The sequence below is a fragment of the Coregonus lavaretus genome (assembly GCF_964263955.1).
Source record: "Coregonus lavaretus genome assembly, chromosome: 11".
In the NCBI taxonomy this organism is placed as follows: Eukaryota; Metazoa; Chordata; class Actinopteri; order Salmoniformes; family Salmonidae; genus Coregonus; species Coregonus lavaretus.
The window spans coordinates 18658610-18670852 of record NC_139998.1 but is presented as its reverse complement, the minus strand read 5'-3'; the positions used below and the strand labels follow the sequence as shown (position 1 = coordinate 18670852).

The window sequence follows — 12243 nt, the reverse complement described above, 5'->3', positions numbered from 1 at the left end:
ATTTATTTTTGTATTATCTCTTTTGGATGCAATGACCAATGTAATTCCGTCTAAGTTTCCGGTAGGACCAATAATAGAGTAGCACAATATTTTAGACAAATATCCGTAGTTAAGTGCTGCGACCACTGGCTGGGACAGCGTCGTGTCTTGTTATGAAATGGTAAATGACGTCAGATGACCTTAGTTGGATGGCTGCTTTAAAATTTCGTCTGGCACGGTCTAATTTTCTTCGCTCAGCTATTTTCGTCGTAGTTAGATACTTCTCCACTGTCGGGATGGACGGCATGGTTCTGGCGGTCAGTCGTTCACCGCTAGAGCGTCTCGAGTTTGACAACGTCGTACTCAAGAAACTTCTGCTGGATACATCAGAAGAGCCTGGACCGTGAAGGGTGGAAAGAGCCTGTTTCTCCCGAGTAAAGCCGCAGCCAGTGGTCAAGCCTAGGTTCGTGGCTGTCTCTAATGACGCTTTGGCTTTGCTTGGGCTGAACGCCGAGAAGGTTCTGAACGACCCGCTTGGCCCAAAGTATCTGAGTGGCTCCAAAGTAATGGCAGGGTCCGAGCCTGCCGCCTACTGCTACTGCGGTCACCAGTTCGGCTCGTTCGCCAGACACGAGGGGACGGGGCAGCCTGCTATCTGGGTGATGTAAAGGCTCCAGCTGACCAGAGGCCAGAGCTGCTGCGGGAGAACCCCAGTGGCGGGTGGGAGATTCAGGTCAAGGGAGCTGGTCTGACTCCCTACTCCAGGTGGGGCAGTTTACACAGTATTGCATAAGCATGACTTTCTTTAATGAAATCTGTTTCCTCAGTCTATTTCCTCAGTTTTTGGCTAGCATTGTGTCTTGGCCTATATTGTTCTTCATATGCAGTGCACATTCTGGAAGCACAGTATATGGAATTATGAATACACGTTTGTATAATTAATTCTCTCTCATTCCCAGACAAGCTGACGGCCGTAAGGTGCTGTGCTCCAGTATCAGAGAGTTTCTGTTCAGCGAGGCGGTGTTCGCTCTGGGGGTGCCCACTACCAGGGCAGGGTCACTGGTGACCTCCGACAGCAAGGTGGTACGAGACGTGTACTACAGCGGGTACCCCACCAAAGAGAGGTGCTCTGTGGTCCTCCGCATCGCACCCACCTTTATCAGGTTACTATCACATCCTATCCATTGGCCACTGCAGTAGGTTTAAAAACAAAAACAAAGTGTTGATAGAGTGATTCCCAGTTTTGACAAAATTACATGAACAATATGGACATTTGTCACTGATCATTGTGTGTGTGCAGATTCGGGTCCTTTGAGATCTTTAAGGTGGCTGATGAGAACACAGGCTGGCAGGGACCCAGCTATGGCCATGATGAGATCAGAGGTCAGATGATGGATTATGTCATAGAGAGCTTCTACTCAGAGATCCAGCAGAACCACACAGACAGAGTGGAGAGGAATGTGTCATTCTTCAGAGAGGTAATCATGGACACCACTAGATTCAGTGAAGCATCAATCATTCATTCTGAATACAATAATGCTCTGATACGAATTTGAAGGAATATGGCTATCCTTTCTGACAGTGAAACTACTTTGTGTCAAAGCAAACTGTAGGCCTACATTGGAGCTCTCTCTATCCTTCACCTTTTTGTTGTGGAGCCAAGAACACTGCTATCCTCTTATCCTGTTCATCCCTGCTGTGACAGGAAGTCATAATACAGTGAGAGTGTGACTGCCTTAGCACACACTGCTATTAATTCATTATCTTCTCTAATGCTAAATGGTATTAACAAAGTAGTAACATGTAAGATGTTATTGTTTTGCGATTAACTATGCATTGCTAAGCACATTCACATCCCTCGTCAAGATTATCAAAAGCACAGCATACGATCCCAAAATATTTTTGCCTAACCCATCACCTAAGCAAGATATGACTGAAACCAGTAGACTCAAGTCCTCTCCTCTTGTCCAGTCTGACACTTCTCTGTGTGCGTCTGTGTCTTGGTGGTAGGTGATGCTGCGTGCTGGTGGCCCAGTGGCAGTGTGTGGGCTTCTGCCATGGAGTCCTCATGGACAGGTACAGTAATTTACAGTACCTAACATACTGTATACAGGATAATCTTAGATCCACATTATTTCAAACAAGGATCTGGCTTTACACTGTCTATTTCTTCCTCTCGCTTGTCAGCAGGTTTGATCCTGACTTCATCTGCAACGCCTCAGATAACTCAGGCCGCTACACCTATCAGGCCCAGCCGGCCATCTCCGCTGGAACCTGGCTCACCTCACCTGGCCGAGGCCCTGGACCCAGAGCTGCCCCCAGGCCGGGCGGAGTCTGTCCTGGATGAGTACCTGCCCCTCTACAACACCTTCTACCCGGACAACATGAGGAGGAAGCTGGGTCTGCTGAGGAAGGAAGAGCCAGAGGATGAGATGCTGATCACTGAGCTGCTGCAGACCATGTACAACACAGGTAGGGAGAGAAAGACACTACATACTCATTGTACATAACAAAGCTAAGGGGAATGAGGAGGGACAAAGAGAACTGAGGGATGTGCCGCAGTACACTCAACACAGATGCATAAAAAGGAGACTCACAGTAACACCATTCACACAAAACAGCTTTGACACTACACTATGACTAAGCATGACTGATTTAATCTCTGATCATTTCCTTCCTTCCCCATTGTAGGTGCAGACTTCACTAACATGTTTTGCTGTCTGAGCCAGATTCCCTTTCCCACTGAGGGCAACGCGGAGGAAGAGGAAGGAGTCATCAAAATGGCAATACCTCTTCCTGGAGCAGTGTGCCTCTCTGGAGGAGCTCAAGGATGCCAACAAGCCCAGCATGGACACACAGTGAGAGAATAGATTGACATGAGCAGTGAGAACAGTTAATGGTTTGTTTGAAGCTGACTTGATCTTGGGTCGTTGATGTTGGAGTAGCGGGACATTCTCATTGTAGACTAAAACTATTTGGTCAATAATGCAGTAGTGGGCATTAGGGGTGTGAACGTTTAAAAGGAAATTGGGATCCTTAACGTTAAGAAAAATCCGTAACTGAAAAACAATGTTTGTTCCTCCCCCAAATAAATTAAATCACAGTGCAGTTATCACAAAACAAATTATTTTCTGTGTTATAGTCAATTTCCGCAACAACTAAGAGCATTGAAGCACGAGGCTCAATTTCTCAGCTGTTTGTTGGTGCCCTGGCTACCACACTGAACAGCTTGAAGCGAACCTGTGCACGTACGCAGATACTGTGTGAGAGCGGAGTGTTGCATCTCGCTCATCTCAGTATCCTAGCCTATTCATTGATGATAGGCCCTTCTTCACTGGTTGCGAGACATTGCAAGCCAAGAAATTGCGAGATACATCATTCCATTGCGAGATACTGTACAGCTTTTGATTGCCGATAAATAGGCCTAGTGCACGGTTCTGACTCTGTCAGCCTGGTGGCCGACCTGCCTATACCCTCTCTGTCCCTTGCTAGCTCGCAATGAAAGATGTGAGTGTTTGTGTTCTCGGAAGTCACGCAATTAATCAGTATCCTCCGTTCCAAAAATACTGAATCTTAGGAGTCGATTCCTAGCTGAATCTAATCTTGACACTTGGAAATGGGAGTCGACAATGGGAGTCGATGTGCAAGGAGTCAAATAATCAATTATTTTGGAGTCGACGCTCCACCACTATGTCATCGTCGTTAACTGTTGGAAAAATGGCAGAGAAAGGCAAGTGACAGCAGTGAAGTCCTGTATGACAATACTTTGAGAAGTTAAATGAGAAGGAAATACAAACTTTGTGAGGTGGAATTGTAGTACATTAATGGTACTACAGGTGCAACGCTTAACCATCTGAAAGGGACGCACCGTGAGACCCACACCATTGCTGGCAACAGCATTGTAAATTCATGTGGAATTTTAAGAATTTTTCTTATCGTTTTAAGGGGAACCCCCCCCCCACCCCACAGAAAATGGCTGTTTAAACATTACATTTACATTTTACATTTTAGTCATTTAGCAGACGCTCTTATCCAGAGCGACTTACAGTTTAGTGAATACACATATTTTTTTATACTGGCCCCCCGTGGGAATCAACCCCACAACCCTGGCATTGCAAACGCCATGCTCTATCAACTGAGCTACATCCCTGCCGGCCATTCCCTCCCCTACCCTGGACGACGCTGGGCCAATTGTGAGCCGCCCATGGGTCTCCCGGTCGCGGCCGGCTGCGACAGAGCCTGGATTCGACCCAGGATCTCTAGTGGCACAGTTAGCACTGCGATGCAGTGCCTTAGACCACTGCGCCACTCAGGAGCAGGGTCTAAACATAAAGAAAAAGTTTCCATTTGTCACATCCCTATAATCCATTGGATGGACGTCGTCCACTGACCTAAGTGTTTGTCTGTTAGTCTTATACAGTGCATTTGGAAAGTATTTAGACCCCTTGCTTTGTCCACAATTTGTTACATTACAGCCTTCTTCTAAAATAGATTAAATAGTTTTTTCCCCCCTCACCAATCTACACACAATACCCCATAATGACAAAGCAAAAACAGGTTTTTAGACATTTTTAAAATAAAAACTAAAAAGTATCACGTTTACATAGGTATTCAGACGCTACAAGCTTGGCACACCTTTATTTGGCTAGTTTCTCCTATTCTTCTCTGCAGATCCTCTCAAGCGCTGTCAGGTTGGATGGGGAGCGTCGCTGCACAGCTATTTTCTGGTCTCTCCAGAGCTGTTCGATCAGGTTCAAGTCTGGGCTCTGGCTGGGCCACTCAAGGACATTCAGAGACTAGTCCCGAAGCCACTCATGCGTTGTCTTGGCTGTGTGCTTAGGGTCATTGTCCTGTTGGAAGGTGAACCTTCGCCCCAGTCTGAGGTCCTGAGTACTCTGGAGCAGGTTTTCATTGAAGATCTCTCTGTACTTTGCTCCATTAATCTTGCCCTTGATCCTGGCTAGTCTCCCAGTCCCTGCCGCTGAAAAACATCCCCACAGCATGATGCTGCCACCACCGTGCTTCACCGTAGGTATGGTGCCAGATTTCCTCCAGACGTGACGCTTGGCATTCAGGCCAAAGTGTTCAATCTGGGTTACATCAGAGCAGAGAATCTTGTTTCTCATGGTCTGAGAGTCCTTTAGGTGCCTTTTGGCACACTCCAAGCGGGCTGTCATGTGCATTTTACTGAGGAGTGGCTTCAGTCTGGCCACTCTACCATAAAGACCTGATTGGTGGTACTGCAGAGATGGTTGTCCTTCTGGAAGGTTCTCCCATCTCCACAGAGGAACTCTGGAGCTCTGTCAGAGTGACTGTCGGGTTCTTGGTCACCTCCCTGACCAAGGCCCTTCTCCCGATTGCTCAGTTTGGCCAGGCGGCCAGCTCTAGGAAGAGTCTTGGTGGTTCCAAACTTCTTCCATTTAAGAATAATGGAGGCCACTGTGTTCTTGGGGACCTTCAATGCTGCAGAAATGTTTTGGTACCCTTTCCCAGATCTGTGCCTCGACACAATCCTCGGGGCTCTATGGACTATTCCTTCGACCTCATGGCTTGGTTTTTGCTCTGACATATACTGTCAACTGTGGGACCTTATATAGACAGGTGTGTGCCTTTCCAAATCATGTCCAATCAATTGAATTTACCACAGGTGGACTCCAGTCAAGTTGTAGAAACATCTCAAGGATAATCAATGGAAACGGGATGCACCTGAGCTCAATTTCGAGTCTCATAGCAAAGGGTCTGAATACTTATGTAAATATGGTATTTCTTTTTGTATTTTTTATAAATTTGCAAAAAATTATAAAAACCTGTTTTCACTTTGTCATTATGGGGGTATTGATGAGATTTTTTTATTTATTTCATACATTTTAGAATAAGGCGGTAAAGTAACAAAGTGGTAAAAATCAAGGGGTCTGAAAACTTTCCAAATGCACTGTATCTCTTTAGTCTCTGCCTCTTCCTTCGCTTTCTCCTTCCTCTCTGCTTCTCCCTTCTAGAAAAAATTTTAATCACATTTTTATTGACATTTTGCATTGAAACACCACTCTCCCTTCAGTGAGTTGGCCATGCTGCTGCATTTGGCCCAGAACAACTCGCCCCTGTTCCAGATGATCTCGGAACGGAGGACGATGGCCATGCAGCTGGAGAAGCTGGGCCGGCTGAAGGAGCAGCTAGAGGCCGACGAGGAGGTGGTTAAGGCCAAGCACAGGGAGGACTGGGCCACCTGGGTCACCTCCTACAGGTCAGAAATAAGTAATGTAGTCTTAATTACATACTTAGTCTTACATAACATACCCCTTTCTCAAACTCAGTGTTTGACACTAGGCGACTTACTCACCCCTCCACCACCAGTGTGTATATCCCTAGCACTCACCTGCTCTAGAAATATAGCATGTCCCTTCCGTCTTCAAGAGAGCGAGAGTTGCACCCCTCCTCAAAAAACCTACACTCGATCCCTCCGATGTCAACAACTACAGACCAGGATCCCTTCTTTCTTTTCTCTCTCAAACTCTCGAGCGTGCCGTCTCTAGCCAACTCTCCTGCAATCTCTCTCAGAATGACCTTGATCCAAACCAGTCAGGTTTCAAGACTGGTCATTCAACTGAGACTGCTCTTCTCTGTGTCACGGAGGCTCTCCACACTGCTAAAGCTAACTCTCTCTCCTCTGCTCTTATCCTTCTAGACCTATCTGCTGCCTTTGATACTGTGAACCATCAGATCCTCCTCTCCACCCTCTCCGAGTTGGGCATCTCCGGCGCTGCTCACTCTTGGATTGCGTCCTACCTGACAGGTCGCTCCTACCAGGTGGCGTGGCGAGAATCTGTCTCCGCACCACATGCTCTCACCACTGGTGTCCCCCAGGGCTCAGTTCTAGGCCCTCTCCTATTCTCTCTATACACCAAGTCACTCGGCTCTGTCATATCCTCACATGGTCTCTCCTATCATTGCTACGCAGACGACACACAATTAATTTTCTCCTTTCCCCCTTCTGATAACCAGGTGACGAATCACATCTCTGCATGTCTGGCAGACATACAGTGAGGGAAAAAAGTATTTGATCCCCTGCTGATTTTGTACGTTTGCCCACTGACAAAGACATGATCAGTCTATAATTTTAATGGTAGGTTTATTTGAACAATGAGAGACAGAATAACAACAAAAAAATCCAGAAAAATGCATGTCAAAAATGTTATAAATTGATTTGCATTTTAATGAGGGAAATAAGTATTTGACCCCTCTGCAAAACATGACTTAGTACTTGGTGGCAAAACCCTTGTTGGCAATCAAAGAAGTCAGACGTTTCTTGTAGTTGGCCACCAGGTTTGCACACATCTCAGGAGGGATTTTGTTCCACTCCTCTTTGCAGATCTTCTCCAAGTCATTAAGGTTTCGAGGCTGATATTTGGCAACTCGAACCTTCAGCTCCCTCCACAGATTTTCTATGGGATTAAGGTCTGGAGACTGGCTAGGCCACTCCAGGACCTTAATGTGCTTCTTCATGAGCCACTCCTTTGTTGCCTTGGCCGTATGTTTTGGGTCATTGTCATGCTGGAGTACCCATCCACGACCCCTTTTCAATGCCCTGGCTGAGGGAAGGAGGTTCTCACCCAAGATTTGACGGTACATGGCCCCGTCCATCGTCCCTTTGATGCAGTGAAGTTGTCCTGTCCCCTTAGCAGAAAAACACCCCCAAAGCATAATGTTTCCACCTCCATGTTTGACGGTGGGGATGGTGTTCTTGGGGTCATAGGCAGCATTCCTCCTCCTCCAAACACGGCGAGTTGAGTTGATGCCAAAGAGCTCGATTTTGGTCTCATCTGACCACAACACTTTCACCCAGTTCTCCTCTGAATCATTCAGATGTTCATTGGCAAACTTCAGACGGCCCTGTATATGTGCTTTCTTGAGCAGTGGGACCTTGCGGGCGATGCAGGATTTCAGTCCTTCACGACGTAGTGTGTTACCAATTGTTTTCTTGGTGACTATGGTCCCAGCTGCCTTGAGATCATTGACAAGATCCTCCCGTGTAGTTCTGGACTGATTCCTCACCGTTCTCATGATCATTGCAACTCCACGAGGTGAGATCTTGCATGGAGCCCCAGGCCGAGGGAGATTGACAGGTCTTTTGTGTTTCTTCCATTTGCGAATAATCGCACCAACTGTTGTCACCTTCTCACCAAGCTGCTTGGCGATGGTCTTGTAGCCCATTCCAGCCTTGTGTAGGTCTACAATCTTGTCCCTGACATCCTTGGAGAACTCTTTGGTCTTGGCCATGGTGGAGAGTTTGTAATCTGATTGATTGATTGCTTCTGTGGACAGGTGGTTTTTATACAGGTAACAAGCTGAGATTAGGAGCACTCCCTTTAAGAGTGTGCTCCTAATCTCAGCTCGTTACCTGTATAAAAGACACCTGGGAGCCAGAAATCTTTCTGATTGAGAGGGGGTCAAATACTTATTTCCCTCATTAAAATGCAAATCATTTTTTACATGCGTTTTTCTTGATTTTGTTGTTGTTATTCTGTCTCTCACTGTTCAAATAAACCTACCATTAAAATTATAGACTGATCATTTCTTTGTCAGTGGGCAAATGTACAAAATCAGCAGGGGATCAAATACTTTTTTCCCTCACTGTATCAGTTTGGATGTCGGATCACCACCTCAAGCTGAACCTCGGCAAGACGGAGCTGCTCTTCCTCCCGGGGAAGGACTGCCAGCTCCATAATCTCGCCATCACGGTTGACAACTCTATTGTGTCCTCCTCCCAGAGTGCAAAGAACCTTGGTGTTGCCCTGGACAACACCCTGTCGTTCTCCGCTAACATCAAAGCGGTGATCCGATCCTGCAGGTTCATGCTCTACAACATTCGCAGAGTACGACCCTGCCTTACACAGGAAGCGGCACAGGTCCTAATCCAGGCACTTGTCATCTCCCGTCTGGATTACTGCAACTCGCTGTTGGCTGGGCTCCCTGCCTGTGCCATTAAACCACTACAACTTATCCAGAACGCTGCAGCCCGTCTGGTGTTCAACCTTCCCAAGTTCCCTCATGTCACCCTGCTCCTCCGCACACTCCACTGGCTTCCAGTTGAAGCTCGCATCTACTACAAAACCATGGTGCTTGCCTATGGAGCTGTGAGGGGAATGGCACCTCCTTACCTTCAGGCTCTGATCAGATCCTACACCCAAACGAGGGCACTACGTTCATCCACCTCTGGCCTGCTAGCCCCCCTACCTCTACGGAAGCACAGTTCCCGCTCAGCCCAGTCAAAGCTATTCGCTGCTCTGGCACCCCAATGGTGGAACAAGCTCCCCCACGACGCCAGGACAGCGGAGTCACTGACCACCTTCCGGAGACACTTGAAACCCTACCTCTTGAAGGAATACCTGGAATAGTCTAACAGTAATCCTTCTACACCCCCCCTCCCCCAGTGGTGGTTGTCCCACTGGCTATCCTAAGTTGAATGCACCAATTTGTAAGTCGCTCTGGATAAGAGCGTTTGCTAAATGACTTAAATGTAAATGAGAAATTCTAGGCATGGAGAAGAGCAGTTTGGTCTAGTGTTTGCACTAGAGGTGTTTTTATTCTGTGCCAGCCTGTTATCTGAGTCATCCAGGTCTGTGTTGTGACTGGTGCAGGAAGCGTCTGGCTGGGGAGGTTGAGGGCCAAAGGGACGTCCAGGCACTGCAGGAGGAGAGAGTGAATGTGATGAACGGCACCAACCCACGATACGTCCTCAGGAACTACATCGCCCAGAATGCAATAGAGGCAGCCGAGAACGGAGACTTCTCTGAGGTCAGGCTCCGATCCTTTCTCCACGTGTTCTTCGTTATTCTGTAATAGGGACCAAACTTTCAATACCGCTTCCCTTTTGACTTTCATTTGCATTATTCCAAACAACGATGTCACCATTACAGAAGCATTCTCACAATGGAAAAAACATGCTCTCTCTCCCTTAACTTGCTTCTCTGGATTTCCATCTCATAGTTTTATCTTTCTCCCATCGCTCTGTGATCTGTTCCATAGGTCCAGCGGGTCTTGAAGGTTCTGGAGAAGCCTTTCTCTACCCAGCCAGGTCTGGAGCAACCGAGATGGCTGGGCCAGGGGGGGGCGGAGCAGCAGGGGGCAGAAGCGGCAGCATCCCGAATGCGTGTTCCCTATGACAGCAAGCGCCCTGTTTGGACCAATGAAATCTGTGTCACCTGATCTTCGTAGTCCCTTCCCTGACAGTCTACCCACCCATATGTACAATAGAGACTGTCACTCAGTCTTTCCTTCCTCTGTTTACCTATACCTTTACCTCTCTCCTCATACTCTCTTTACTTCGGTGGGTAATGCCACGGAAGGTACATTTAATGAGGTAAGATGCTCCTATGTCAACCAGTCAGCCTATAGATACCCCAGAAATCTGAAATAACAACTTTTGATCCAACTGATAATTACATTTATGGAAATATCATCATTTGTCTTCAGTTGATCTATACCAGGGTTCTTCAATTCCGGTCCTGGAGGGCCGAAACACCTCTGTTTTTCATCCTCTCCTTCTAATCAGGGGCTAATTCAGACCTGGGACACCAGGTGAGTGCAATTAACTACCAGGTAGAAATAGAAAACAGAAGTGTTTTGGCCCTCCAGGACCGGAATTGAAGAACACTGATCTATACTCTTTATACAGATCTCTCTGTAGATCTGTGTAGCCTATTGGCTGTCTGGTTATGAATGACGTCCCAGACGTCCAGTCCTACAGTGACCTGTCTGAGTCCGAGAGACTGAGTATCACCGCAATGTACCAAATATTGTGTGTGTGAAAGGGAATGTACATGATTTACATATCATCTGAATTGTACAGAATGATTCACATAATGTGTGTGTGACTGATTGAGCCGCGAAGGACTTCACGCACAAGTATAACATAACATAAATGTCAACATTATGTCAAAGCAACTGTAACACTGACCACTTGGTGCTTCATTGCACAAATACTACTACACCACATTGCATCGTGTAGGTCATGATAACATTCTATCTATTGCATACATTTTCCAGGAAGCTTCAAAACTGCCATTGTCAACTAAATATAAGCCAAAGAAATCCTGGGAAATTGTTGTTTTTTAATTTCTTGGGATAAATAATTTTTAATGAATTGATATGCAAATGAGATGTCATGACGCTAAGGAAATTGCTTTTATAGCGTATTTACATTTTAGTCATTTAGCAGACGCTCTTATCCAGAGCGACTTACAGTTAGTGAGTGCATACATTATTTTATTTTTTCATACTGGCCCCTCATGGGAATTGAACCCACAACCCTGGCGTTGCAAACGCCATGCTCTAACAACTGAGCTACATCCCTGCCGGCCATTCCCTCCCCTACCCTGGATGACGTTGGGCCAATTGTGCGCCGCCCCATGGGTCTCCCGGTCACGGCCGGCTACAACAGAGCCTGGATTCGAACCAGGATCTCTAGTGGCACAGCTAGCACTGCGATGCAGTGCCTTAGACCACTGCGCCACTTGAATTTCTTTGAAACTGTAATATTGTGGCAAAAAGTTGAGCTATTCATAACTTAAATTTAATGTATTGTTAAATATTCTAGTTTTTTAAGTTAGAAGGTTTTACTTATGGCAATTTTTGTGAAGGAAAAAGGAAAACAATGTGCACTACTCAAACGGCTTCTCTTGGGCTCCAGGTAAATTCTCTGAGATATATATGAATCAAACTCATAAATGAACATTTCAACCACTGTGACCACCACCACAAATCTCTATCATTACCCCCTTCAAAGCATGTCAAACCATGATGAAAAGAGGGACCTCTGTCAGGTGACAGATGGTAAGTCTGTTCATATTGATCAGCAAAAACATTGTTTATAATAGAACAGTTATAACCTGTGGTGTTTTTATTTATTATTAATGTACATATGATATGAAATGTATTATCTTCTGAGAGCTTTCTCAAAATGTGAATCATAGTCGATTAAAAAGTTATACAAAAATCTATGTTGGCTATTATTCTGTCTTTTTGTGTGCACACCCATGCATAGGCCTACACATGCACAACAGTATAGCCTTCATTGACATTATATTCTAGCTAGTCTCTTCATGCCTGGATTCCATAACCTTGCATGTGAAGGATTGATGTTGCTCATGTTAAACAGTAAATACTAGAGCCCACCAAACCTACCATAAAATATTCCGAAAATAGACTTGAGGCCATTTGATTTGACAGTGTTTCAAGAATTCTGTTTCACTTCATTTTCCAAAATTG

At 46.0% G+C, this 12243-nt stretch overlaps 1 pseudogene across 1 annotated transcript; it reads left to right on the top strand.

Annotated features, from left to right (window-relative positions):
* The first annotated feature begins 164 nt into the window (after nucleotides 1-164).
* LOC311137029 (protein adenylyltransferase SelO-1, mitochondrial-like) lies at nucleotides 165-11942 on the top strand (annotated as a pseudogene). Its single transcript, XR_014615450.1, has 8 exons — nucleotides 165-744; nucleotides 939-1142; nucleotides 1280-1457; nucleotides 1990-2451; nucleotides 2671-2837; nucleotides 6035-6220; nucleotides 9615-9771; nucleotides 10003-11942. The product of XR_014615450.1 is annotated as a protein adenylyltransferase SelO-1, mitochondrial-like (transcript).
* Nucleotides 11943-12243: the final 301 nt, after the last annotated feature.